This window comes from Alexandromys fortis, unplaced genomic scaffold, assembly GCF_014885135.2.
Source record: "Alexandromys fortis isolate MF-2015 unplaced genomic scaffold, M_Fortis_MF-2015_v1.1 scaffold_70, whole genome shotgun sequence".
NCBI classification, from domain to species: domain Eukaryota; kingdom Metazoa; phylum Chordata; class Mammalia; order Rodentia; family Cricetidae; genus Alexandromys; species Alexandromys fortis.
Window position 1 is genome coordinate 7,576,009 of NW_026067955.1, and position 25,930 is coordinate 7,601,938.

General features: G+C 49.9%; 1 protein-coding gene and 1 long non-coding RNA gene across 10 annotated transcripts in view; one reads left to right on the top strand and one right to left on the bottom strand.

Moving 5' to 3' along the window:
• Megf11 (multiple EGF like domains 11) overlaps positions 1-25,930 on the top strand; it is a 330,639-nt gene that overhangs the window by 184,522 nt on the left and 120,187 nt on the right. The gene's annotated exons all lie outside the window — the stretch shown is intronic.
• LOC126507428 (uncharacterized) lies at positions 10,992-25,387 on the bottom strand. The gene is made up of 4 exons (XR_007593523.1): positions 25,241-25,387; positions 13,987-14,064; positions 12,485-12,566; positions 10,992-12,030 (listed from the first exon to the last, which is right to left on the bottom strand). It is a non-coding gene; the product is annotated as an uncharacterized lncRNA (long non-coding RNA).

Consider the following 25,930-nt stretch of genomic DNA (forward strand, 5'->3'; position numbering starts at 1 on the left):
CAGCCAGCAACGACTGGACAGAAAGGCTCTTGAGAAGGTCTGGAAACAAATTGGGTCTATATAGTTGAATTCTACTCTGTTATTGAATATTTTTAGCTATATTCCATGCTTTTACTCTGGATCTCACGACCGAATCGCAGACAAGAGAAAGGACTGTGAACTAATTTGAACACTTGGGATTTTTTTGGAGCCTTGTGGCAGTAGCTCCCTTCCCTGGCTTCCTCTTTCAGATAAATTAACCAAGGGGCTGGAGAGAGGACTCCACAGTTAGAGAGTACGTATCGCTCTTGCAGAGGACACTAGTTCTATTCTCATGGACTCCTGACTTGAGGGCCAATCAAGAAAGACACCCTAAAAACATTAGTGTCTTCCACCAAACCCCACGCAGGCAGAAATGCCTGAAAGAGAGGAATCCTCGCCTGGGCCTGGCATGTAGTCAGTAGGTACCTAAGTGATGCTAACGGCTCACACGTTAGCTTATTGCTGAAGCTGTGGCCTGGTGGTCTCTGCTGCTTGCAGTTGAGGATCAGGCTGTGACACAGGCTGGCTGATGGGAAGGAACCTTTAACAAGGTGTCATGTGATCCACCAGAAGTCACACAGCTGGCCCTCAGCTGCTCCCTGCCAGCAGCTCTTGTTCCCCCAAAGCTCCTTCCACCCAGCAGCCAGCAGGAACGCTGACATGTGAGTCGGAGCAGGTCCCTTTCCTGCTTCTCGCCTCTAGAGGCCACTTAGAAATGACATTTAAAGCTTCAAGCAGGTCCTGGAGTGCTTCCAAATAAAAATATCAATTTGTCTAGGAACAAAGCAATGGGCTTGAGATTATGCAACCGGTGAGTGTTTGTATCACAGCGGAATTCTGAGGCCGTGGATGTGTGCCCCCTTTCCCACTTCAACCGGGGTTCAGGACACAGCTGCATTGTCTGGAATTCATTCATCTGACCTCGCTGTTCTTACAGCTTACAAATTCATATCTGAAATACTAGTTTCCATAATTAGAAATGACTAATGTATTAGTACTTTTCTTACTGTTGCCACGCAATTCTTGTGAAGAAACAGTTGGGGAGGAAGTGTTGATTCTGGCTAGAAGTTTGAGGGAGCTGTCCATCGTGGAGGGGAAGCGTGGAGACAGGAGTATAAAGCCGCTGGTCGCATGGCACCCATAGTCAGGAAGCAGAGAGGGGGGAACGCAGGTGCTCAGCTCATTTTCTCCTTTGTATGCAGTCCAGGACCCTAGCCCCTAGGATGGCACCTTCCACACTCAGGGTGGGTCTTCCCAAGTCAGTTAAACTAATCCAGAAACCTCTTCCCAGGACGCCCAAAGTTTGTCTCCTGGTGAGATTCTGTCAGGCTGGCAGTCACTATTGACCATCACAGGTAGTTTTTTTTATTGATTTTATTGAGCTCTACATTTTTCTCTGCTCCCCTCCCTGTCTCTCCCCTCCCCCTCAACCCTCTCCCAAGGTCCCCATGTTCCCAATTTACTCAGGAGATCTTGTCTTTTTCTCCTTCCCATGTAGATTAGATCCATGTATGTCTAAGGGTCCTCATTGTTGTCTAGGTTCTCTGGGATTGCCATCACAGGTAGTTTTACAAACTATCTATCACTCTCAGAAACAAGCAAAACCTCCTTGGCCACATCTTTCAGCCTCATCTCCTATGGTTGCTTCTTGGTGCCTCTGTCCCCCTATTCTGGTTTCCTGAGGTTCCTTTTCCACCTCAGGACCTTTGCACTGGCTGTGCCTGTCATTCTTCCTTCAGAATAGCTGCCATAGCCCATGTTTTCATGTTGTTAATTTTCTGTTATTGGATTACAAATTAGTGTAGTGGGATTCCATAAGATAGTATCAGGTTATTAAATCCTAGTGTCTGAGGGTGAGGAACTTGGGTTCCTCTTACCTGGGTCCTCTGTTCAAGCTCCCACAGGGTTGTAATCAAGGTAGCTGTAGACCATAGTCTCGTGAGAGGATGACTAATGAACACTCACCTGCAAGCACCCTCCAGTCATTGTTAGGCCTGTCATATGGCCCTGTCTTTGGCTTGCCCTGCAGGCTGTCAGTTGGGGCTGCGGTCAGTCTCTAGTGCCTACGACAGTGTTTGTGACCCTGCCTGTAAACCTTCTCAGGACACAAAACTTAACTTCCTGATGCCAGCAAAGGAAATGTCTTATTTGAGCAGGCTAGAGATGTGGCACCGTATAATGTCATATGACTTGGGAGGGGCACCCTTAGTAGCCAGCAAGTTCCAAAGCCATAGGAAGTCTGCAGGCTATGAATATGGGTTATTCCTAAACTGTCAACTGCCCAGGGAGCTGTCACCTTCCCTGGGTCAGACCTGTCTAATGCTCAGTCAGTCCAAGGATAGCTATGAATGTAGCCTAGTGCAAAATGGTAAACTTCCTAAAACATGAGACGAGTGTGTGTGTGTGTGTGTGTGTGTGTGTGTGTGTGTGTAGAGAGAGAGAGAGACTTATTATAATTTTGTGACCTTACTGCACAGCTTTCAGGTGTGAACTGGTCACATGACATCATTATGTCACAAAGGGTTGGGTATGCCTGCCTGGGGTCATCAGGAAGTTGCAGTCTTACTCCTGTCCCCCAGTTCCCAGACTATCTGGTCCCTGTGCCCCATCCTGTTTGTGAAAACATGCACCTTTTGCCATGATATAAATGTACTCATTTGTTAGATTTATTCTCTGTCTCCTGCTACCAGAAGGGAAGTTCCAGCAAGGTAAGGATTCTGGCCTGTCTGGTTCTCTCATGAGTCCCTGGGGGCCTCCTGCCATCACTGAAAGACAGTTTGGATGGGTGTGAGTTCCTTTGTTACTGTGATCAATGACTTCTGTCTTAGGTTTCCTTTTGCCATGAAGAGACACCATGACCACAGCAACTCTTAACAGAAAACATTTCATTGTGGCAGCTCACTTACAGTTTAGAGGTTCAGTCCATGATCATAATGATGGGGAGCTTAGCACTGTGCAGGAAGACATGGTGCTGGAGTATCTGAGAGTCCTACATCTCGCAGGCAACAGGAAGTTGACTGACTGTCACCTGAGGGAAGCTTGAAAAGAGACCACAAAGCTCAGTCCCCACCATGACACACTTCCTCCAATGAGATCACACCTCCTAATTGTGCCACTCCCTTTGGGGGACCATTTTCTTTCAAGCCACTCAGACCTGAAAAGAAGCAACTTAGGAGGTGAATGCTTTGGCTCACAGTTTAAAGGGATACAGTCCATCATGGCGGCAGAGGCATGGTGCAGGGCAGCTGTGCTTTTATCTCAGCAGGCTATAGAATAGCTGCCTATTCACACCTCAGTCGACCAGGAGCAGAAAGAGACCAGGAAGTGGTGCTGGCCTATGAAGCCTCTAGGTGACCCTCTTTCTCCAGCTGAGCCCCGCTTCCCAAAGTTTATACGATACCAGCATCACGAGTTGGAGAGCAGGTGTTCAAACACATGAACCCACAGGTGACATTTTCCATCTCTATACCACTGGGATGTGGCTGTCTTTTCTTCACACCACGCAGCGCTCACCTCTTCTGCCTTTTTCTTGGCTAACATTTGTCCTGTGTCTCTGCCCTTCACTTGTCCAGCTTCTGTGCTCTCTTTGTCCCCATTTGCCTGACTCTTTGGTCCTCAGCCCTTGTCTGTATCGCTTGTCCCATTTCTCTGTCTTTTACATCAGCTTCCCTGCCTCCGTCTCTATGTTCCCAGCCCCCACCCTCCTTATCTCTCATCTCTGTCCTCCCTTCATCATCTCTCCCTGTCGATGGTCCCTGATCCTTCTCTCAGTCTCTCCATCCCCTGCCTTCAGGCCAGGTCCCCCAATTCCAGTGTCCCTCACTTGTGTCCTCCCAGGTTCCCCCTCAGCTCTGCCTCCTTCCTTCCCTGTCACCCAGCTTCCCTGAGAACCCTGGGCAGGGAGGCACAGCTGCCTTCTGAACACAAAAGCAGATTTGCCTCCTTCCCAGCTTGTTTGTTTTACTGTAATTAGATAAATAAATCAGCATATTAGCCCCTTGCCTGGGAGCTCAGCTTTGTCTAGAAGGAAGAGCTCTGAGGCAGAGGCAGAGAGTTCAGGGGGAGTCCCTGTGGGCCTGGGACCTGCTGATCCTCTCCAGGGCCTGATAGATGGGCGTGGCTGACTGTGTCCCCTCCCCCATCTCCATGGTACACCTCTATGGAACAAGTGGTTTGTTGGGGACAGTCTGGAATGAGCAGGACAGAGGCAAGGTGTGTTCTGCTAAGTCAGCAGTAGGCTGGTAATGAGGACCAGGTGTTGGTCATTAAGCCAAGCTCTCTGCATCTCCTGATGGCCTCAGCAAGACTTTAGGGCAAAGATGGTGCCGGCCAATGAGCCCTTGTCCTCTCTGCCTAGGAGCATTAAAACCCAATTAACAAAATCAGGAGTGCTATGCACCCAGACCTTCCTCCTCAGGAATGCTGGGCCAGAGAAGGACAGCCGGGCTCTGACGAGGCTGGCAACACTGAGCCCAAGAAGGCAGAGCCTGGGGGCTGCAAAGACCTGGTTGAGAGATGAGTGAGAAGGGTGTCTTGGGGGAAGGGGCACAAGCCTGGGTTCATCGAGCTTGAGCTACCATGCCGTACCCTCCCACTGGCCTTCCATACAAAGTAAAGGTCCTGAGATGGTCTCTCAACGAGCCAGGGAAGAAGCAGGCACCTCTAAAGTAGCCAGGGGTGACAGATCCCATATTTCTCAATCGTTGGTATAGGGGGAGGATAGTGCCACACCCATTCCAAGGCAGGAGTTAGCTCTGTGATTGATGGATGGCTTGGAGTCCTGCAGAGGCGCCTCGGAAAGGACTAAGAGAGCAGGATGGTACAGCAGGAAAAAGACTCTAAAGGAGTCGGGAATGTGGCTCAGACCACATCTAGAACAGGCATACTTACAACCGCTCCCAGCACCCCAGTAGCCAGAGCGGGCTTTCCCAGAGGAATGGGAAAAAGCAGTAGGACCACTTGCAGTGAGGGTATGTCCATCACTTCCTTCTTTCAAGAGAGGGTGTGTTTGGGCACCCGGAAGTGCTTAGATCTCTTCCCTGGGCCCTCTTGGCCCCGCAGGAGGACTCTGAAGGACTTACCTAATGGTGTGGGTACCTTAGGTGTGCCACCCACAGTCACTGCCCTGGGGAACGCCACATCCTGTCTCCACCCACATCCCTGGCCCCTTCAGAGGGATGATCCCCCAACTCTACCCCTGTAACCCCCAGCTCCCGAAACTGCTTCGTCAGCTCCCGGCTTGTCTTAGCCTAAGTAGGCCTTTCAGATTTATTAGTTCTGGGGTGGAAGGCAAGCAGCGTCTCAGAGAAGTGTGTGTTTAGTGGCACATTTCAAACCTGCAGCCTTGATTGAAGCGCTAGTTAAACCATTTTAAGGCTCTTAGGTAAAGTTGCATCTGCCTTCCGCAGAGCCTAGATTCTGATAGCATCCGTTTATGACAGGGGCCCTGCTATGGTACGGAGAAATAATGCTTTATTGAGAGCCCGCTCATCCTGCAGGAATGTGGTCCCTGCCTCCATTTGGAAGGCCACAGCATCAGAGCCACCAAGAAGGAAGAAATGTGGTAGAATGAGCACGGGTTTTAATTAACCTCAGTGTGCACCAGATTGCGAAGATACACATACTAAAGAATTCTTTCCACTTTGCAGGAAGCCGGGAAATTTGTTCCCTGTGTCACTTTTATATTCCATTTGTGTGGCAATTAATATTTAACTCTTGGGAAATAAAGCTGTCACCTGATATGCTGTTTATGGCCTGGAATTAAAATAACTTCCTGAAAAGCTATTATAATATAGTGTTGGGAAGACCCCGTTAGCAGAGCCTCATTTGGTTATTAATTAATTCTGCTCAAGAACCTGGCCCTGCACAAGTATATTTAAAAACCTGTAAATTAGCATAAATTAATTATGCATAATGGATTTCATTATGACGTTTTCATATAAACCGATGACATGATGTGGTTAAAGAGAAGGTTTTTATTGTAGGTATTAGAATAGCCAGAGGCGTTGGGAAGAGTCCAGGGCAGAGAGAGAACGGAGACTGAATATGTCCACAGTCTGGACCTGGCCAGGAGAGGAGCAAGAGCAAACCTGAGAGAGAGGAACACAGAGGGAGCGCAGGAAACACAGAGACAGACAGAGGGGAAGAGCGTGGGGGAGCAGAGAGGAAGCCAGAGGACATACCGAAAATAGCAGGATTGTAAGAGTGAGTAGCTGGGGGTGGAGATAGCCAGTGAGCAGGAGAAGGTTTAGGGTGAAAAGGGCTAGGATGCCTATGGACTCGGAAGTGTGTACCAGGCACTTGCGGTACTGAGGGAGCCTGGAAGCCAGCATATACTTGGTTATGCTGATAGACACCACATCCCTTCTTGCCTTTTGGAATTTGGGGAAATGGAGTTTCCTTTGGACCTGACAGATGCATGAGTGTAAATAATGTCTTGTGAGCATGTTCTCCCCATTATCCCCGCTTGTCCCCCTCCCCCTCCTGCAGATCCTCTTCCTCTCCCGGCTGGTCCCCGTTCTACATGTGTTTGTGTGTACGTGTGAGCCAGGGAGTTAATTCTTACAGGAGAATGAGTAAGAGGTTTGTACTAGTGGCTACATCACTGGAGAAAGTGTCTGTCTCCCAGCAAGCACTAACTGTCTATGGGGTTCGGGGGAAGGGTTGGAGCCTCATGAGCCTCTCCTCTCCATGATGGGATGTTGATGGACCCCATCTTGCTACACACGTCTCTGTCCTCCTCCATCTTGTTTTCATGATGGTGTGTCATTGAGCCTGAAGGTCATCGTCTGTCATCACTGAGAGAACGTCTGGGTATTTGAGATCAAGGGGAGGCTTTTCTGTTCCTACCATAAAGAGTGTCCAGTTACCAGGATTCCTCTGCTGCTGTGGCCTTGGCCATGGCCTCCATCTGACCCTCTAACCAGAGTGTGTCCTTGACGGAGAAGAAAGGGGCAGTGGACATATTTGCCGTTACCTACCTGTATCTGTGAGGTTTCACCTGGCCTCGTTTAAGTTTACGAGTGATTAGAAGCTGTCCTGCGGGACTCTGCCTACCGATGAATTCTCAAATAATTGCAAAACAGAGATGAATTGACCTGTTATGCTGTCAAAATCAATTACCGCCAAAGACAGCTTCACTTCCCTAGCCTTATTCTTGGGGTCTCAGAGCCAGCCAGGTTGTCCTTTGTCCCAGGAGAGCTGGCCAAGGGGACTTGCTAGCTTCAACCACCTACCATCCTCACCCTCTCTTGCCTTGGATATGGGGACAAGGGCTCTCAGAAGCAGGAGACTGGGAACCAGAGGGAAGAGTCAGCCCCTGAAGTGATGGGAAGGCTGGGGAAGATGGATCCTTGAGATGGTTTTAAGTAAGATGAACATCTGGATCCCTAGAACCTTTATTTTGCAGCATTGAATATAAGGGGCAATTTATAAATGTTCCCTTAATATTCCTGAAGCAGATTGCCCAGTAATTTATAGACCGCCACACTGAAGACCGAATTGACTTCCCAGCAAGGAAAGTCTGCATGCAGCCTGCAGGAGTGTGGCTTCTGGCACCTCGGCGCAGTCAGAAATGACAGGGCCAAGAGAGAACAAGGAGAGGATACATCTCACCCCCTCCATGTTACGAATAGGGAAACCGAGGCCCACAGTTACATGGCCAGCTCCCAATTGAGCCCAGCCTAGGGCTCCAGTCTCCTGCATCCCAGCGCTCCTTTCTGTTGGCGGGTTGCCATGGGTCTGTCTGTGTAATTACAACACTACAACCTAGTGCTCCTTGGGACAGGCGGCGCCTTCCCTTTTAGGAGAACGAGGAGAACTCTTTGCTTGACCCAGGAGTTGGATGCTTATGGCTCAGGATGCAGGACTGAGTACAGTTCTTTGTTGCATGACTGCCCTTACGGGTGTGTTTGGTTCAGGTGGGCAGGGGCTAGCATGTACTGAGTACCTGGGGTGGGTAAGGCACAGGGGAGGGCTTTGTGTTTACATTGCCTTTTTATAATAGGTATAGTGTGCATTTTTATGCACTTGTGTGTGTTTATGAGTATGTGTGTGTGGATGTGCATGAAGTATGTGTGTGTAGGCTAGCAGATAACCTTGACTATCGTCCCCAAGAATATTGTCCACATCCTTTGCAATAGTGTCTTTCACTGCCTAGAGCTCATCATTTTGGCTCAACTGGCTGACCAGCAAGTCCCAGGGATCCTCCTGTCTCCACATCCTCAACTCTTGGGTCATAAGTGTACTCCCCCATACCTGGCATTGCTATGTGGGTTCTGGGGATCAAACTCAGGTCCTTGAGCAAGGCAAGCACTTTACCAAGTAAGCTGTCTCTCAGCCCTAGCATAGATGTATTTTCATGTCTCATCTTACAGATGGGAAAAATGAGGCTCTGAAGTTTCAACCTTGTCTCTTTTATCCACCTCTTTACCCTGATTCCCTTCCCCATCTCACCAATCCAGAGCAGCAAGCAGTGAGAGGGAGCAGAGGTTTCCAGGGCCTGGAGTGTTGGATGGGCATTAATAGACCAATGGATTTCCTAGGATCACAGCCCCCGAACCACCTGGAGAGACCTTGCTAAAATGTTCCCTCCCTGCAGAAGGAAGAGCTGGGTGGATATCATTCCGTCAGAGCCACCACCCTTTGATCCCCAAAGTTCTGCCCCTGTGTCCCAGTCACACAGCCCAGGGGCCACCACCACTCATTCCTCCATCTCTGGGATTCTGGACTGCTTTTGTACTGTGAGCACCCCCAGGAGAGAGATGGGAATTTCCTACAGAACATTCCAGAGCAAATCAAGGCTGGTCTGTATCCTAGAAAGGCCACATCAGGTCTCACTATGGCCATTTAATAACGAGTCATCGAACAGCAAGGCAGTTGCTCCCACTTACTCGGTCCTTGAATCACGGCAAAGGCTTCAGGAGCCAGATCTTGACTGCGAAAATTGAATTGAGACTCGAATGTTACCAAACATTGTAAGTAGCTCTGAGTTTGTTTTCTGAGTGTTCTCTGCTTTGTAACAAGAAAGAGACTCACAGAGCATCAGGGCCAGAGGAGGCTGCCTGTCTCCCACACTCTCACACACCAGTGCAAATACACACTTCCAAATGAGGCACCTCAAGCCATTATGTTGTGGCTCACGTCTGAGTATCTCCTTGTACATGACATTTACGAAGAAAAACACTTGCAAATTAAATGTTTGATTAACATTACATCTTTTGCAGCTTAAAATGGGTGCGCATAATTGAAAGCTGCATTAGCTGAAGAATATGAACTTTAAATGAGCTTTATCCTGGGCCTATGAATTTCCATCGTTTTATTGAATCTTTAGTGCCAGTGGCCCGGGGTATTTATACATCATATTCGTGGAATACTCTGAAGATTCAGCAGTCTGCAGGCTTGTGGGGGGAAATTGGTACCGTTTGACTGTAAAGTCTGTGTGAGGGCAGTGGGCAATTCCTTTTGGAATTTGGAGGTTATTTTATCAAGACTGAGTGAAATTTACTCTTCCTTGTGCGGTTAGAGCCTAGTGACCCAGCTACTCGGGTCTTAGGTCCATGGCTACCACTTTTCTAGATCCTGTGTCTACACTGGAAATATCCCCTGCTTTCCTTGCTTGCTTCTAGAAAACACTTTTATAAAATCGAGAGTCTTTATTCCTTGGCTAGGGATGTAGTACAGAGTGTTTGCCTAACGTTCATGAAGGTCTGGGCTCCATCCCCAGTACTGGATAAACTCGGCATGGTGGCTCACACCTGTGATCCCAGCACTCAAGAGAGGGAAGCATAAAGGTCAGAAGTTCAAGGTCATAAGGTCATCCTCAGCCACATAGCAAACTCAAGGCCAGCCTGGGCTACATGACACCCTAACTCAAAAATCTAAAAACAACAGATAAACCAACTCCAAACACCAGCCTATTCCCTTTTCCTTTTCTAGTCCTTTCTCTGTAGACTCTCCCTTGTCTCCTTTCCTTTCACCTGCCATCCAACATCCAGGCCACCCACTTTGCCTTGAGACAGTGGGGGGACTCTTCCTCCAGTTGGGGCTGGATGATTCTTACAGAATGAATTGGACTTAGCTCTGAGAAGAGACTGGAGTCGGGAGGGGCATTGATTAGGCTCCCATCCTTTTGAAAATGTTGGAAAACCTGTAGGCAGGTGGTCTGGAGCAGGTAAGGATGGGAGCCAAATCTAAGTGTACCTATAAGGATTAGCCTCATAGAGACGCTCAAAGGAGCTGCAGAGAACTGTGAACCAAGAAGAACTTGACAAGACATGAGGTTTTGAGACCACACAGGAGGCTGCAGTGAAGGATGAGGGCTGGCCTGATGGGGCTAATGTTGGTGCATCCATGGCTAGGGGCTGGCTACTGTATCAGCCAGCTCTCAAGTGAGCCAGGGGAGACAGAACACAGTCAAGCCTGCTGGGACAGCTGCTGAGAGATTTAGGGTAGTAACTATGGCCAAGAAAAAAAGCTAGCATGCGAAAGGCCAAGGCCTCTGGAAGACCCATGGGGCTAGGGGTGGTGGTGGTAGAGGCTGGGAATGGAGGGGGTACATGATAGGGTTCAAGGATATCCAGAATGGGGATCTCAGGCTCTGGGTAGCAACTACAACATCCCCAAAGCTAAGACAGCCAATGACTAGCAGCGGTGCAAGGGAGGTTGGGGACACTGATGTTGACTGAAGGAAGTAACTGACAAGTGCAGACCACTCTCCCATTCTACCACACTTAAACTTACCGGAGCCGCTTGATCCTGCCGTGCTGTTGATGCTACTAACACTGTAAGAAATCTAAGGCAGGTTGATTTGAAGATGCCGTATTTAGTGCCCCTTCCCCCGGTATCGTGATTTAACAAACAAGAATATTGGTACACCCTTGAGCATTTTGTCTGGCTCCTTTCTGAGCACTGCGAGACGCAAATGGCACTTGAAACCTTGCCCCAAGGGAACTCATGGTCCAGAGAGGTTAACCCGGTGGTTACAGGGAAGCATTAGGTTATGATCCACGCACCCCCTGTGGTGGTTTGAATGAAAGTTTGCTATAGTCCAGGCATAGAATGCTTGGTCCCCAGCTAGTGGGGCTCTTTGAGGAGGCCTATGAGGCATGGCCTTATTGGAGAACGTTCGTCACTAGAGGCAGGCTTTGAGAGTTTAAAAACTTGAGCCATTTCTAGCTTGCTTTCTCAGCTTTGTGCTTGCAGTTGTGATGTGAGCTCAGTCTCTGCTCCAGCCACCATGCCTGCTGCCTCCATCCACCATCATAGACTCTGACCCTCTGGAACCATATGCCCAATAAACATTTCCTCTCTAACAGCAGTTCTCAACCTGTGGGTCACAGGCCCCTTAGGAGTCACATATCAGATATTTATACTACAATTCGTAACAGTAGCAAAATTACAGTTATGAAATAGCAACAAAGTAATTTTGTGCTAGGGGGGCCCATCCCTTCCACCCATCCGTCTACACACCCGTCTACCTGTCCATGCGTCTACCCATCCCATCCATCCATCTATGCACCCGTCTACCTGTCCATGCGTCTACCCATCCCTTCCACCCATCCGTCTACACACCTGTCTACCTGTCCATGCGTCTACCCATGCAGCCACCCTTCCATTGAACAGATTCTGGTGCACTAGTTATGAATCAGGGCATGGAGATCTGAAGTTGCTCTTCCAACCCCTGGGCAGTAAACATTCCCAACACCCGGCCCCATCCCAGACATGCTACTTGAGTGGGTCAGGAGTGATACTATTTCAGTACACTTCCTAGAGGATTCTCCTTTATAGCCAGAGCTGGGAAGACTCAGAAGTGGCTGCAGCATGAAGAAGGGAAGCCTGCTGAGAACTGCGGTGCCAAATGAACTTCAGAGCAGGGAGCTCTGGACACCCATAGCCGGGGTGACAGAGTCAGGACTTGGTCCCTTGTCCTCTTCATCCACAAACTACTTTCTGCTGTCATAGTGTCAGAACAAGGCAGGATTTAAGCAGGGCTTGGATAACGGGGAAGGCCTGGGACAGATGAAAGGGAGAAAAGGCATTTGAGTAGGGAAACCGGAACAGCCAGGATTTTGGAGATCCAGAACGAGGCTGGTACATTTGCAGCCGAGAGCCTTGGTGTGCTTTCAGTGCACAAATCTGTCAGACATGTTTGCAAACACCGAGACATCTGTTCTGCAGGGTGCCTGGGCTTCACCCCCACACCTGTCACTGGGTGCAGTTACAAGGACCAAAGGGCCACCCCGTGCCATCTCATGATCATAATCTGCCACTGATCTCATGGTTCTCCCAAAGCCTCCTGCGCAGCCCCACCTGGAGAGCAATGAGAAGTGATAAGCTGTCACAGGGAGGAAGTTTAAACAATTACTTTGCTCTGATTAAGAAGGGTAATGTCTGTCTTGGAGGAGCGGCCCTTAATGCGAAAGTGGGGGTGATGGATGCTGGCCCCCTCCCACATAAATCTCACCTGTGCGTCTTTGTCGCCTCCTCACGATGCGTGTATGAGATAAATTCTCCAAATCTATTTCTGTGCCGATGCCAGCAGCCTGCTGATGAAGTAAACAAGAGTTATAGCTGCCATAATGGCATCACTTATGAGGAACAGAAAAAAAAAAAGCAAACATGTCCACACGGCCTTATAAATCTGTTTATAAATGTGTGAAGTTCCACTAGACAGCCCAACTTGCTTGTCCCAGAGTCCAGATGAGTGAGTGAGTGGTCAGGTGCCCAAGAGGGCCTCAAAGGGCCTGAAATGCCCTGGGATGGCCTCTTGGTTGCCTCTTCCCTCTCCCCGAGTCTTAAGTTCTGGTCAATTATGAAAGTGCAAGCCACAAGGAGTCAGGGAGCCTCCTTCAAACTCCATCTCTGCTCACCCACTGCCTCCACATCTGCATAGCCTGACTCACTCTGCATATTTCCTCTACGTTCTTCAGTGGTGCTGAAACCAAATCCTTTGACGTAAGAGGGAGAGTCCTGAGCCTCTGTTTAGAATGGCAGATTTCGGAGTCAACATCCATAAATCTGAGGTCTTTGCTGCTTTCCTGCTTCCTATTCCAGCCTATGCCCATCTACCTGCTTGCCTGCCTATCTATCTATCTATCTATCTATCTATCTATCTATCTATCTATCTATCTATCTCCTCATTATGTAGACCAGGTTGACCTCAAACTCACAAAGATCCACCTGCCTGTCTCCTGAAAACTGGGATTAAAGAGATTAAAGACATGTATCACCATGTCCAGCCCTATTTATAGTGTGTGTTTGTGGCAAGTATGTATGCAGGCCTGTATGCCATGGCACATTTGTGGAGGTCAGAGAACATCTTGCCCAGTATGGGTCCTGGGAATTGAACTCAAATCATCAGGTTTGGTGGAAAGTTCCTTGCCTGCTGAGCTGTGTTGCCAGTTCATAACTCTCTTGAGATGGCAGGGACTCTCCTGGCCAGAATGGAAAACTCAGGGTCTTCCAAGGATCCAGCCCTCTCCTGGCCCTTCTCAGCTCCTGGTTGGCCTTCCCTGCATGCATGCTGCATGGTCTTGTCGTCTGCAAGTGGAGTTGCAATTTAATGCTAACTCAGCAGGTTGTCATATTCCCAGCAGAGAATGCAGGTGGCGTCCTTTGTCAGGCTGAAAGTGCTGTGTAGCTCAGAACTTGGGATTATTGATCTGCGGGGCTTTTATCTGGAATCCTGAACCCAGAACTTGAGCCAGAGGCTCCATGGTTCTCTTGGCAAATGCAGTGTATGAGGCTAATCACCCTTCCTCTCGGGCATCTTCTAGAACCCTGCTTCAGCCTCCTGAGTGTTATGATTGCAGTGGGCACCACCCCACCCAGCTGCATGCTCTTTCTGCCTGCAATGGCCATGAGTCTAGATCAGGAATAGTATGAAGGGGTGATCGGCTGCCTCTGGGAACCGTGTAGGCAATAATTCCCAGCTTGGGCACTCAGTGGTCCAGAAAGTTCATAAACCTGTTCCAATGTAGCCAACTTCTCCTCTCTGAAGGGTGAAATCAGTTCATCTGGAGAATGAATCCACAGTCCGGGTCCCTATTTAAAAAAAAAAAAAAAAAAGGTGAAAAAACCTCCCTCATGGGGCACTCAGCTTGCAGATGTTAAATGTCAATAGTTTCCCCAGCGATGGAGGCAGAAAGCGGAAAGGTTGGCCCTTTCAAGAAGCTAATTGCCTTCTGTAAATTAGAACTCTTAACTGCACCAGCCTTCCTCTTTTCCCGCCTCTCCCCTCACCCTGATCCTTTGCCTGGCCCAGGTGCCCCAGAGCTGGAACCTGCAATAGCGGCTTCTCCACAATGAGAAGAGAATGGGGATTGTTTCCTATCTTCCTCCCACCTGCAGAGGTTTCATGACCATGCAGGAACTGGTGCTAACCTGGAAATGATCACCTGCGAATTCAAAAGACAGCAGGTTCCTGCGCTCACCCTGCCTGAGCGGAGGCGAGTTATCATTTGGGCATCTGTTTGAGGGGAAGCTTGGTGAGCTTCCCCTGCTATGTCCCCTAGGATGAGAGGAGCCCCAGCCCAAGAACATGGACCCTAGATCACTTAACCCCATCTCCCCCAGCTGTAGCATGGATATGCTAAGTGGGTGTCCCCACAACAGAGCTATTTTGAAGCCTGCAAAGATGGATGACCCAGAACACTGCCTGGGAGGTCAGTGAGAGACCCTTAGGTCCCTGAGGAGGGACCCCAGAGGTTGTCCTCTGGTCATCATATGCACACACATAGACACACATGAACACATACACACAGATCATAATTACCATCCATTATTGACCTCCCGGGCAGTGTTCTGGGCCACTTAGCATATCCAGATGGAGAGGATGTGAAAGGAACCAAATGAGGAGTCTGCTTTGGACACCATGGTTATTAAAGGTCATAAGCCAGAGGTGGGCTGAGTTGGTGCTCTGATTTCTGTGTGCCCAGACCTTTATATCCATCTCAGGAGGAGGACAGAGTCAGCCCCATCTTCTGAATGGGAAACTGAGGCTCAGAAAAGATAAATAGCAGAAAAGATAAATAGCTCAGAGATGCTCTTGAACTGGCTCAAGGTCTCAGACTAGTAAAAGAAGATTTGAACCCACTTCTTGCTCTTGGCAACTCATGCCTTTCCCCTCCACCTTGCTATAACCAAATGCCCAACAACTTCTACATGCTTGATGTATGCCTAAGTGCTTTGTACCCTGTAAACCACTCTGTCTACCCAGAGCGCCACCATTGTTAAGAACAAGGAAGGCAGGGCTGGGAATGTAACTCAGTTGGTAGAGCACTTGCCTGGCATGCATGAGGCCCTGGGTTCCACCCCCAATACCACATAAAATAGCCAGAGTGTACAGATTTGAGCATGAGTCCCAGTGACTGTAGATGGAGGCTGCCTGTTCATTCATTTCCAGCTGCCCAGACCTGAAATAATCACACAGAAACCGTTTTAATTGCAATACCGTTTGGCCAATAGTTTAAGTGTATTTCTAGCAAACTCTTACATCTTAAATCAACCCATTCCTATTAATCTGTGTATTGCCATGTGGTTGTGGCCTACTGGTAAGGTTCCACCTGGCATCCAGCATCTGTCTCCTGCAGCAGCTACATGGCTTCTCTCTGACTCCACCTTCTTTCTCTGTATCTATCTCTTCCAGTCTGACGATATTCTGCCCTGCTACAGGCTGAAGCAGCTTCCTTTATTAACCAATGCTAGCAAAAACATATTTACAGCATACAGACGGGAATCCCACATTAAATGACCCTCTCCTTCCCACACCATCATACTGCCAGGAGTCTGTTGCTTGGTATGAGCTCCCAGCAGTAGAGAGTTCCTTTGCTTGCTCAGAGGAGCCCTGTATTGCAGCCTCCTCAGGAAGTACCCTGCAAAGCCTGCTTCTACCCCAGTCCCCGTGGAGGAGACCAGCTGAGACAGCTATGACGTCACTCGGCAGTATATTCTCACAGGAACGTATACAATATTCTCACTGTCACATAGACAATTTGTCACTGACCAAGGCACCTTTCTGTGGCACATGGACTTATACATATGTGCACACACACACTCATGCGCTGAATCATTGTGCAGCTTCAAATGTCAGCCCCTGGCTGCTCCTGTCTCGTCTCCATCCCAGACATCAGAGTGTTTATCAATAAATGTCCCAGCATTTCTGTAAATCTTCCTTTACATCTGGGGCTAGTACTGGGGTCTTTGCCATCCTCGAATCCCTGGGACTCAGTTAACTAGAAGCTGGTAGGGTGTGTTTGCTGAGTGAATAAATGACCGAGCCTCATGGGATCATTAGAGGTTCCCGGTGCCTGCTCCTGGCCCCCAAAGCAGCTCCTGTGGTCTGGCTTATCAGCAGGACCAGCCTCACAGCCAGCCTTTCTGGACGGCTGCTCCCTGAGTCGCCTGTGTGAGACAACCTTTCCGGTACAGTAATCTGGAACTCTGAGTAGCTGATAAGGCCTTCAACATGGCTTCTTTTGTGTCAACATCCCGCGGGCATAATTATGTTAGCTGTGCAAACACACTGGCGGAGAGCCGCTGGACTGCATGTCCTCTGGCCCAGATGTCCCCCAGAAGCCCTGCCAGGATAGCAGATGGGGCCAGTTTAGAGCTGTTCTGCCCTGGGACAGCCTGGGCATCCCAACTGGGCTGGCAGTGTCCCGCTTGTCTATATCTGATTCAGCCACTGGGCAGTGACCCCCACAGCACCGAGGTTCAGTGGCCTCATTGCTTAGAGACATGAGGGGCATGTCTTTGACATGATCACTGGGTTGCCTGTCTATCTGAGTCAGCGGGAAAGGGACCTAGGCCCAGCCTCAAAAATCTCCCAACCTGCAGAGACAAAAATAAAGAAATTTGCTCAAACAGTCCAAAGCTGTGACTTAGGAACTGTGTGCTCTTTGCCTCTTTTCCTTGATTTTTTTTTCCTTTCTGAAAACTGCATTTGATGTGTCTAATGAAGCCATGCATCTTTTAAAAGCAGACATGTGTGCCAAGAAACATGTCATTAGGTGAGTTTGTCGTGTGGACACTGGTAGGGACTCACACCAACCGTAGCCCGTGTCTGAGGCCTCTTTTCTGGTTGTACTCCTGTCAGGTCTCAGAGAAGAGTAGCTTTGTCCCTCCATGATGGACAGTCCCTTCAAGGATGAGCTGTGTTCCCTCAGAAGAGATAGACTGGGGATATGAGGGTGTGACTCAGGACGAAGCGTGTCTGCCTTGCGTGTACAGCCCTGGTACCATGAGTGGTTGCACGTGTCAGTTATCCCAGCGCCTGGGAAAACGGAATCAGGAGAACCTGAAGTTCAGGGTCCTCCTGGGTGATGGAACAAGGGAAGAAAGGAAGGAGGGAGGGAGGAAGCGTGGAGGGAAGTGTTGAAGTCTCAGCCTCACCCCTACCAATGTGTCCTTTTTTGAACATGGATTCTCTGTGTGCATTCAGAGGCCAGAGGTCACATTAGCTAGCCTCCTCAGTTGCTTTCTACCATGTTTGTTTTTTTATATTGCATTTTTTTATTTTATGGGGTAGGGGGTACATGTACCTCGTATCATGCCTATGGAGGTCAAAGGACAGCTTGCAGTAGTCTATTCTCTCTCTCTGCCATGTGGGTCCTGGGGATTGAACTCGGGTCATAAGCCTTGGCGTCCAGGGTTTTGACCTACTGAACTGTCTCTCCTGCCCCTCCATGCTTGTTTATTGAGGTGGGGGTTTCTCGCTGAACCTGGAGCTCGGTCATTGGCTAGACTGTCTGCCCAATGGAATTCATCTCGTCTGAGATTACAGTGTGTGCCCCTGCGTGAAACTTTGCACATGAGTGCTGTGGATTTATAGGCCCCCATTCCTGCATGCTAAGCACTTTGTCCACTGAGCTACTTCCCCACCCCCAGAAGCAGGGCCTTTGCAGACACAATTAATTCCATTAAGATGAGGTCATCCTGAAGCAGTGAACACCTCATCCAACATGGCCGCTGCCTGCCCTAGAAGATGCTGCAGAAGGACAGCTGTAGAAAGGGACTGAAGTTAGCAGGTACAGACCAGGAATGACAGGGGCCACCAGCAAAGTAACCAGGGAGACGGGAGGCAAAGAGGAGAGCTAACAGGTTGTAGAGGGAGCATGGAGTTGCTGGACCCTTACTGCAGAGCCTCTCGGCTCTTGCTCCACAAGAGAATGACTTCCTGTTATTTTAGGATATCTGTTTTGGGAACAGCTATCCCAGCAACCTGAGAAGATTGGACCCCCGCTCCTCAGAAAACAACCTGCTTCCTGGCTTCATGTAACCTTTCTTTGTGTCGCTCCTCTTCCCGCCCACACCTCTGCCCAAGTGATGAAGTCTGTGCATCTGTCCCTAAGTAACTGCTGTCACCAGAAAAGCTTCTCCAAAGCAAGGGGGACCATTTGATTTTTGAGAGCATGCACCCCTCCCACCCTGGTCTGGATCCCATCCCCGTCCCTGCTTGGGCAAAGAACTCAAGTGCTCTGCCCTCAGCTTTCGCCTGTGAACGGGTGGGGAAATACTAGTTCTCAACTCATGGAGTGGTTAGAAGGCTCCAGAAAGTGAGTGGGTGGGATGTTGGCACATTTGTTTTCCAGTAAATGACCAGCTAGCCAGGATTTTAGGCTTCATGAGCCCTACATGAGGTTTCCATGGAAATTACTGCACCCTCCCATTGTAGAGTACAAAGAAAGGGCATGGCTGAGAATCAAGAACATTTTATTTATGGAAACAAGGGGCAGCAGATATGGCCACAGGCTGAGATCTGCCACCCTCAGAGTACCAGGGCCTCACTGAACTTGCCGTATCAAACAGCCTTAGCGCTCAGGCTGTGTCTGTGTTCCTTCCGTGTGAGCCCATCGCCCTCATGGAAACCCTGGGAGATGGGCGGGTCCCCTCTACACAGACTAGAAAAGGGAGGCCTACAGGGGCTCCTTGCCTCACATTGGAGGGAGCCAGAGGCAAAGGTTGTGTGAGCGCCTTCGGGGTTCTGCTTGTAGAGGGCTTGGCCCTCCTGGTCTCTGTGTGTGCCTGGGACATAAATCAGTGAGGACAGAGAAGCACATGGACACACGTGAAAAACTGGGTGTTCCAGGATTGCCCCACACAGTCCTTCATGGAGTCTTGCTCGTTGGCATGGACTTCTGGCACCAACACAAGACAGGAACAAAGGTACAATCTCAGGTAGGGCCACCGCTAACCTGAAGGACCCCATTATGAAGATTGTAGAATGTGGCCCTTCCTCCACATGGACAGGGCCCTGTGCTAGGTGTTCAGTGTGAAGCTGAGGGCCTGCTGGGTCTCTGTTCTGTGTTTCCCTTTGGCAAGGTACCTTGAGCCAAACACAACCGACTCAACCATCCATAGTGTTCCTGTGCCCTGGAACTTAAATCTAGGAAAGATTTCAATCATGGAAATAAGTGTTCTAAAAGAAAACCCAACAGAATGTTCTAGTATGCCCAACTCCTCCTCTTTACCTGCCAGCAGACTTCCACTGGACCTGCTGCCTCGCCCCACGTAATCAGCCCCTGACCTGGACCCTTATCCCCACTCCCACCACAGAGCACCCCCTTGCTCATAGGGCTTGGAGGGGCCCCACCTGGAGCACTAGGGCACACTTCTCTGTGAAGCACACTTCCTGCTGAATTTGCATTAATGAGTGTCATTAAGAGATAATTAGCGTGCATAGAGGGGAAAGGGCCTGAATGAATCAGAGAAACATCTGGAATGGATGAGAGTCCTGATGAAGAGCCACTTTGAAGTGGTTTGTTTTCTGCAGTCACCCGCATACACACCCTGATCTGAGCCCCAGTGACCCACCTGTAACCTGCCCCTCACATAGGAAAGCCTCCCCAGCTGTCCCAGCCGCTCTCTGCATCACTGAGATTCATCCACCTCCTGCATGCTTTAGCCTTGCTGACTTGCAGCCATCTACCGGACACCCCCAGTCCCCTATTTTCATTATTCTTTGGAGGGGGCAGCTGACCTTGCCTCCACCTGGCCCAGCCCAGAGGACTTTGCAGCTGTAGTTCCCCAGAGAACAAGGCTGGTAACTTCGAACATGGAGACTGTGGTTAAGCTTGGGAAGCCCACTTCCCTCTGTAGAAAGCTGACCTGTCTTTCTTCCTCAAGAAATAAGCAAAATAATGACAGTGGAGTGTCATCACAGAGACTCAGGAGGCCCTTCTTCCTTCCTAGTTTGGTAGCGGCCACCACTGTGGTCCCTTCCTGGAGACACTTGTCCCTGTTAACATTCTCCCCATGGGACAAACGTCCCTCCTCCCCCATTCTCATTTACTCAGAGAGACAAGTTTCAGTGGAATGCCGAATCTGAGTCTTTAAAATGACCCTGCAGGGTATCCTTACTTGTATAGATTAGACTCATCATATCAGTTTGTGCTTAGTAGGTCTGAGGTGCACTGAGCCATAGTCTGTGGGCTTTGCCTCTCTGACAAGCTCCCAGGAGTGACCCACTCCTGGCAGTCCTGTGGATAGGACCCCATCCCCGAGTTGAGGGCCACTGCCTCTGCCTTGCCAGCAGGCGTGCGCACCTTAGGTGGGTGCATTAATTCTTCATAATGCCGAAGAATTAAACCCGGCCTGCCTAGTGCTCCCGCGTTTTCCGTCCTGCTCTGGATCCAGGTGCTTGGGGACACGAGCCAGCGAGACCCAGGTGATTGGATTAGCAAGCCTGGCTCTCTCTCCGTCATCTGTTCTGAAAAATGGCATCAGATGGTGGAGAGATCTCGGGACTTGGAAGCAGACCAGGTCAGCTTGGCATCTGCCCCGCAGGAGGTGTGACTTTGAGCTGTTCGGAGCTGTAACTGATGCAGAGGTGAGCTGGCTTGCCTGGGCCTCAGCTTCCCCATCTGCGAAATGGAGACAGCGATCACCCTGGTACATCTCCCACCCCTACACCTTGTATTTTGTGGTTCGGATCCTGTTCAGTCTCCCTGAGTGAAAGAAGAGGAAAGAGTGGAAGATTCGAGCAAGCGGCACAAAGGTGGGCTGGCTGAGCCCCAATGAGGATTGGGGAGGTCATTTGATTCCATTATGATTGTTTATTATCTACATGTTTTAGTACTGGGGGCAAACCCGAGCCCTGTGCCTGCCAGGCAAGTGCTCCACCACTGACTCTACCTGTTCCTGAACATGCCTCCGTTACACAGCGGGAGAACTAGGGCTCAGAGGCTGGAGATCACCATTGCTGTTCCTGTCTCTCCAGACGGGCTCAGGACTCTCAGCCCCCCCCCCCCCCGCCTCTCTCTCACCCCACCATTAATAAAGAGCCAGGTGTGCACCCCAGTGTACCTTCCCTGACCCCTCTCAGGAAGCTTCCGTTATGAATCTTGTTAATTGCTCCTCCCTCTGCTCCCTGCTTTTGAGCTTGTCTCCTTTCCTGCCTCTCCCGGCCAAGACTGAAATAATAAAAAAGTTTTATTAGGCCTAAAACTGCTTTGCTAAGTGCCGCCATTAGCGGATAATAAAGCGGGCTCTCCAGGTGTTGCAACCTGTTTTTATGTTTCCTGCTAGTTGAGCCTCTGGGTACCCTGTGGTCCTCAGGATGGCAGGCTGGAGCATTGAAGACAGGAGCCCTCTGTCCTTATCCCCAAACCTGACCAGCTAGGGAGGAACTAGATCTGGGAATAGATCCTCAGGCTGGACCCTGGGGAGACCACCAGGGTGCTGGAGACCTCAGGATTCTACCTCAGAACACACCTTCCATCTGATGAGGAAATTGGCTCTGGGAAAATCTAGTCTAATGGGGAACAAGGTCTTCCCTTGGGAGGGCTCCCAAACTGACAGGAGAGGCCTTGAAAGAGAAATTTTCTAGGTTGTATGTTTATATGTGCACATGTGTACATGTGTACATGTGTATGCTCATGTATGGGTTTGTCTGCACAAATATGTGTGCATGTGTATGCTCATGCATGTGTGTGTACATGTGTGTATGTGTGCGCATATATGTGTGTGTGCATATGTGTGTGTGTGAGCAGGTGTACGTGTGACTGAATGTCTGTGGAGGACTGATATTGACATTGGGTGACTTCCAGACACTCTTCACCTGGAGCTCATGATTCAGTTAGCCTGACTGGTCAACGAGCACCAGGAATCCTCCTGTCTCAGCCCTCTAGTTCTGGCATTATAGGCACACACCACCATGTTTGGCTTTTTACTGTGGTTCCTGGGTAGTTGAACTAAGTCCTCATACTTGTGTGGCAACCTCTTGCCAACTGAACAAGTACTCAACCCATGTAATTGCTATGGAACACAGACTGGAGCCAATCCGTGTATCTGAGATACTTGCGTGTGACTGTCATTTTACCCTCACGTCAACCAGTGACCAAGTGGCTGTTCCTGTCCTCATGAAGCAGCTGAGGAAACTGAGGCATGAAAAGGTGATATTACCTCCTGAAGCCACCAGTAGCGCTCTGATAGGAAAACTGATGGGCTAATTTTGGCAGATCATGGGGAGATTTATCCCCTGGCTACAGTAGGTGTTCAATAAACTGGTTTCATTGCAAGACTGAGAAATCCTGACCTTCCTTGGACTCTGTAGCTGGAGGGAGAAGGAAGCCTTCCCAGAGCCAATTGAATTCAACTGGTCGGGTCTGTCTCCACCACCCTCTTTGCCCCACACTGGCCTGGCAAGAACCAGGCTGCCTTCCCAGGCCACCTGCACACAGCTTAATAGGCCATGAAATGCCATTACCCGGGTGGGGCTCAACAAAATAGCTTAGGTTATTGCTGGCCATGGGGGCAGCCTGCCCTGGAGGAGGCCCAGGTAGTCTGTCCCTGTACTTTCCTCCTGTAGGAGTTTCTGGGGCAGGGAAGGATGCCCAGAGACACAGGGGAGAGGAGTAGGCAGGCGCACAGAAGGCAAGGAGGAAATGGAGAGGAGACAGGGAAATTGGTAGAGGCCTATGTGTCCATCTATTGTGCCTGGTCTGGAAACTGGACCCTGTGAAAGGGTGAGCAAGCCCATGGGAGGCAGCAGTAAGCATCAGGCTACATCCAGCCTGGGTGGGAGGAGGGGGACACTTCCCTGACTTCGCTTACTGAGTCCACATCTCTCCCGGCTTCTTCCCTGGGGCTTGTCTTTAGTTAGGAGATGTGAGTTTGGACGATGAGGCAGCGATACACAAGCCCATGGGAAACACTATGGCTGCCAGGAAATGTGGCCAAGAGTGCATTCTGGGGCCAGTGAGGGTGCTGCTCACTGTGGGGGCGGCATCTGTTACTAAACATGATGTCCTGAGTTTGATCCCTGGAACCCACATGATGGAAGGAGAAAATCCACTCCCACAAGTTGTCCTCTGCATATCAAAACAGATGTGTGTGCTAAGGTACGCATACATGAACACACAAAATAGAAAAAAAAATGTAAAAAATAAAATAGTGGGCCAGGTGTAGGGATATACATCTGTAATCCCAGCTGAGGCAAATGGACTTTTGTGAGTTTGAGACCAGCCTGAGCTATACAGTGAGACCCCATGTCAAAAACAAAAATAACATAAACTGGCTATAGCTCTGTGTAACAGAACTCCTGGCAGCCGTGTGTCTATCCATTGGAAGGGACACATTTTATCTATGGAACACTGTGACAGTACAAATGAAGGAAGTGGAGACAGGGATGACCACCCAGAGCCAAGTGGGAGAGAAGCAAGCCCACCTTTGAACGCTTGCACGTGGATGTGCCTTTGTGAGTCATCTCAGGACAGAGAGGGGCCAGCAACTGAGATAGGGCAAGAGTAAGCCAGAGAAGGGGCCTTTGTGGGCAGGGATGCGTCCTGAGTGGCTGGGGCTCAGGCCCACTGGGCTACTACTGAGAAGCCGGTAACATGAGATATGGCCTTTCCTGTCCCCTGCTGAGGGAACCTTGCCACCAAGGATACTAATTTCTGGCCATGAAAACTGTGCTTGGATAGACTGAGACCCCTGGGATACACACACACAGAGATGTCCCAAACCAGGAAAGCAGAGATGCTGCTTGGGATGACCCTCAAGTAGTACCCCAGGGCTGTCCTCCTGAAGGGTCAGTTGAGGGACGGGTTGAGGAGAACAAAAAGCATCTTGCACAGATTCCATGCACACACGTCGGGCCTGCAAACACGAAGAACTACCATTGTGCTCCAACGGGTATGTGTGTGGTAGAACAGAAAGATTGTTGTGTCAATGTCCAGGCTCACGTTTGGACACTGGGTACCTGTGGGGAGAACCCCAAAGGAGGAGCAGCAGCAACTTTGGAGGCACATGCTGTGTCTGTTTAACTGAAGGGTGTGCATCCGGTACTGCAACACGGCTCTCTGTGTGTCAAAGATTCTTCATCAGGACTGGAGAGATGGTTTAGTGATTAAGAGCACTTGTTGCTCTTGCAGAGGACCCGGAGGACAGGATTCAGCTGCCAGAGCCCACATGGTGGTTCACAAATATCTGGAACTCCAGTTCCAGAGGATCTGTCGCCCTTCTCTGGCCTCAGAGGTAGGCACTGCGTGCACATGGCACATCCATGCAGGCAAAACACCCATACACATAAAATAAATAAATCTTAAATTTAAAAAAGAAGATACTTCATCATAGACATGTCTGTGGAAGGACCTCAGCACGAACCATTTGGAGGAGTCATATTTGGCTTCACAAAGGAGAAGACAGGGTCTTGTGGGTGGGGGGACCTTGAAGGAGAAGGCCCAGAGCTGAGACTGAGGTCAGCCGGGTACAGCTCAATAGCTGTGTGGAGGAGATGAAGGTGTGATGTGATGGGCAGGGTAACACATGCCCGGTGCACACTGTGTTAAACATGATGAGGTTATCAGAGCGGCGGCAGCAGGCTAGCGATACCGGATATGCTGATGCCAGAAGAAAGTGTAATAACATGTTGGTTATCAGATAGCGATCACCTACGACCTATGTCATTCTATGCTGTGCCTACCATTTTGCCACGTGCTCCATGCCCATTTACACTGCACACAACCTTACAGAGTCTAAACTATTCTTGTCCTGTTTTACACATTTGGAGACTGAGGTACAGGAAAGATGAGCGTTCGCCTGAGATCACACACTTAACTGGTGGCAGAACACGAGCTGGTGTCGAAGACAGCTACAATCCCCGCTCACCCCCACCATTGCCCTGCCGCTTTGTGCTGAGTGGTCACCTCAGGGCGGTCCTCAGCCCATCCCACCCCATGTCAGTTCCTTAGGGTGGCAGTAATTCTCACCCTGCACTCACCTCTGATGTAGTGCTGTGTACTGGGCAAAAGAACCTAGCCTGGTCTCAGTGGAGCCGAGGGTGCTGACAAGGAGCTGAGGCTGACTCCTCTGCACCCAGGCCCTGCTAGAGCGGCAGACATGCTTGTTCAAGACCATCTCTCACAGAGGGGAGCCGGACTGGACAGGTGAAGGTCCCAGCTGTGCACAAACAAACAGATCATCCCACGGGTCACATGTTAGTTCAAAGACTAAAGGTGAAGACAGCAAGGCTGACGGCACTGCCGTTACACTGGGGATCCGCCATGACACCGTGAGATGCCATCACGATTTGGGTTAGGGGATGGGACTGGCTGGTACAAGCAGGCCATCAGCCCTACAAACCAGCCCACGAGTCTGTTAGCTTTCCATTGAGTTTTCAGAACCAGAGCCTAGGTCAGTCCCTCAGGCCAAGCCTTGGAATTAGCCAGGCGTGTGGTGCTCATTAGCAGTAATGAATATCCCTCATGGAGGTCCTTGAGCAGCTTGGGGGTGTGTGTGGCTTCTGTGTTAAGAACTGAACATTTGTCCTAAGCAGTGGGGCACTGAGGAAGCATTTGCCTGTGTGTGGGGGGGGGGGGGGGGATAAGGAGCACATTCAGGGTATGGAATGGACATGTGGTCTCAGGCATGTATACAGCTCCTAAGATGTGTGTCGTGTGGCTTGTTTGCC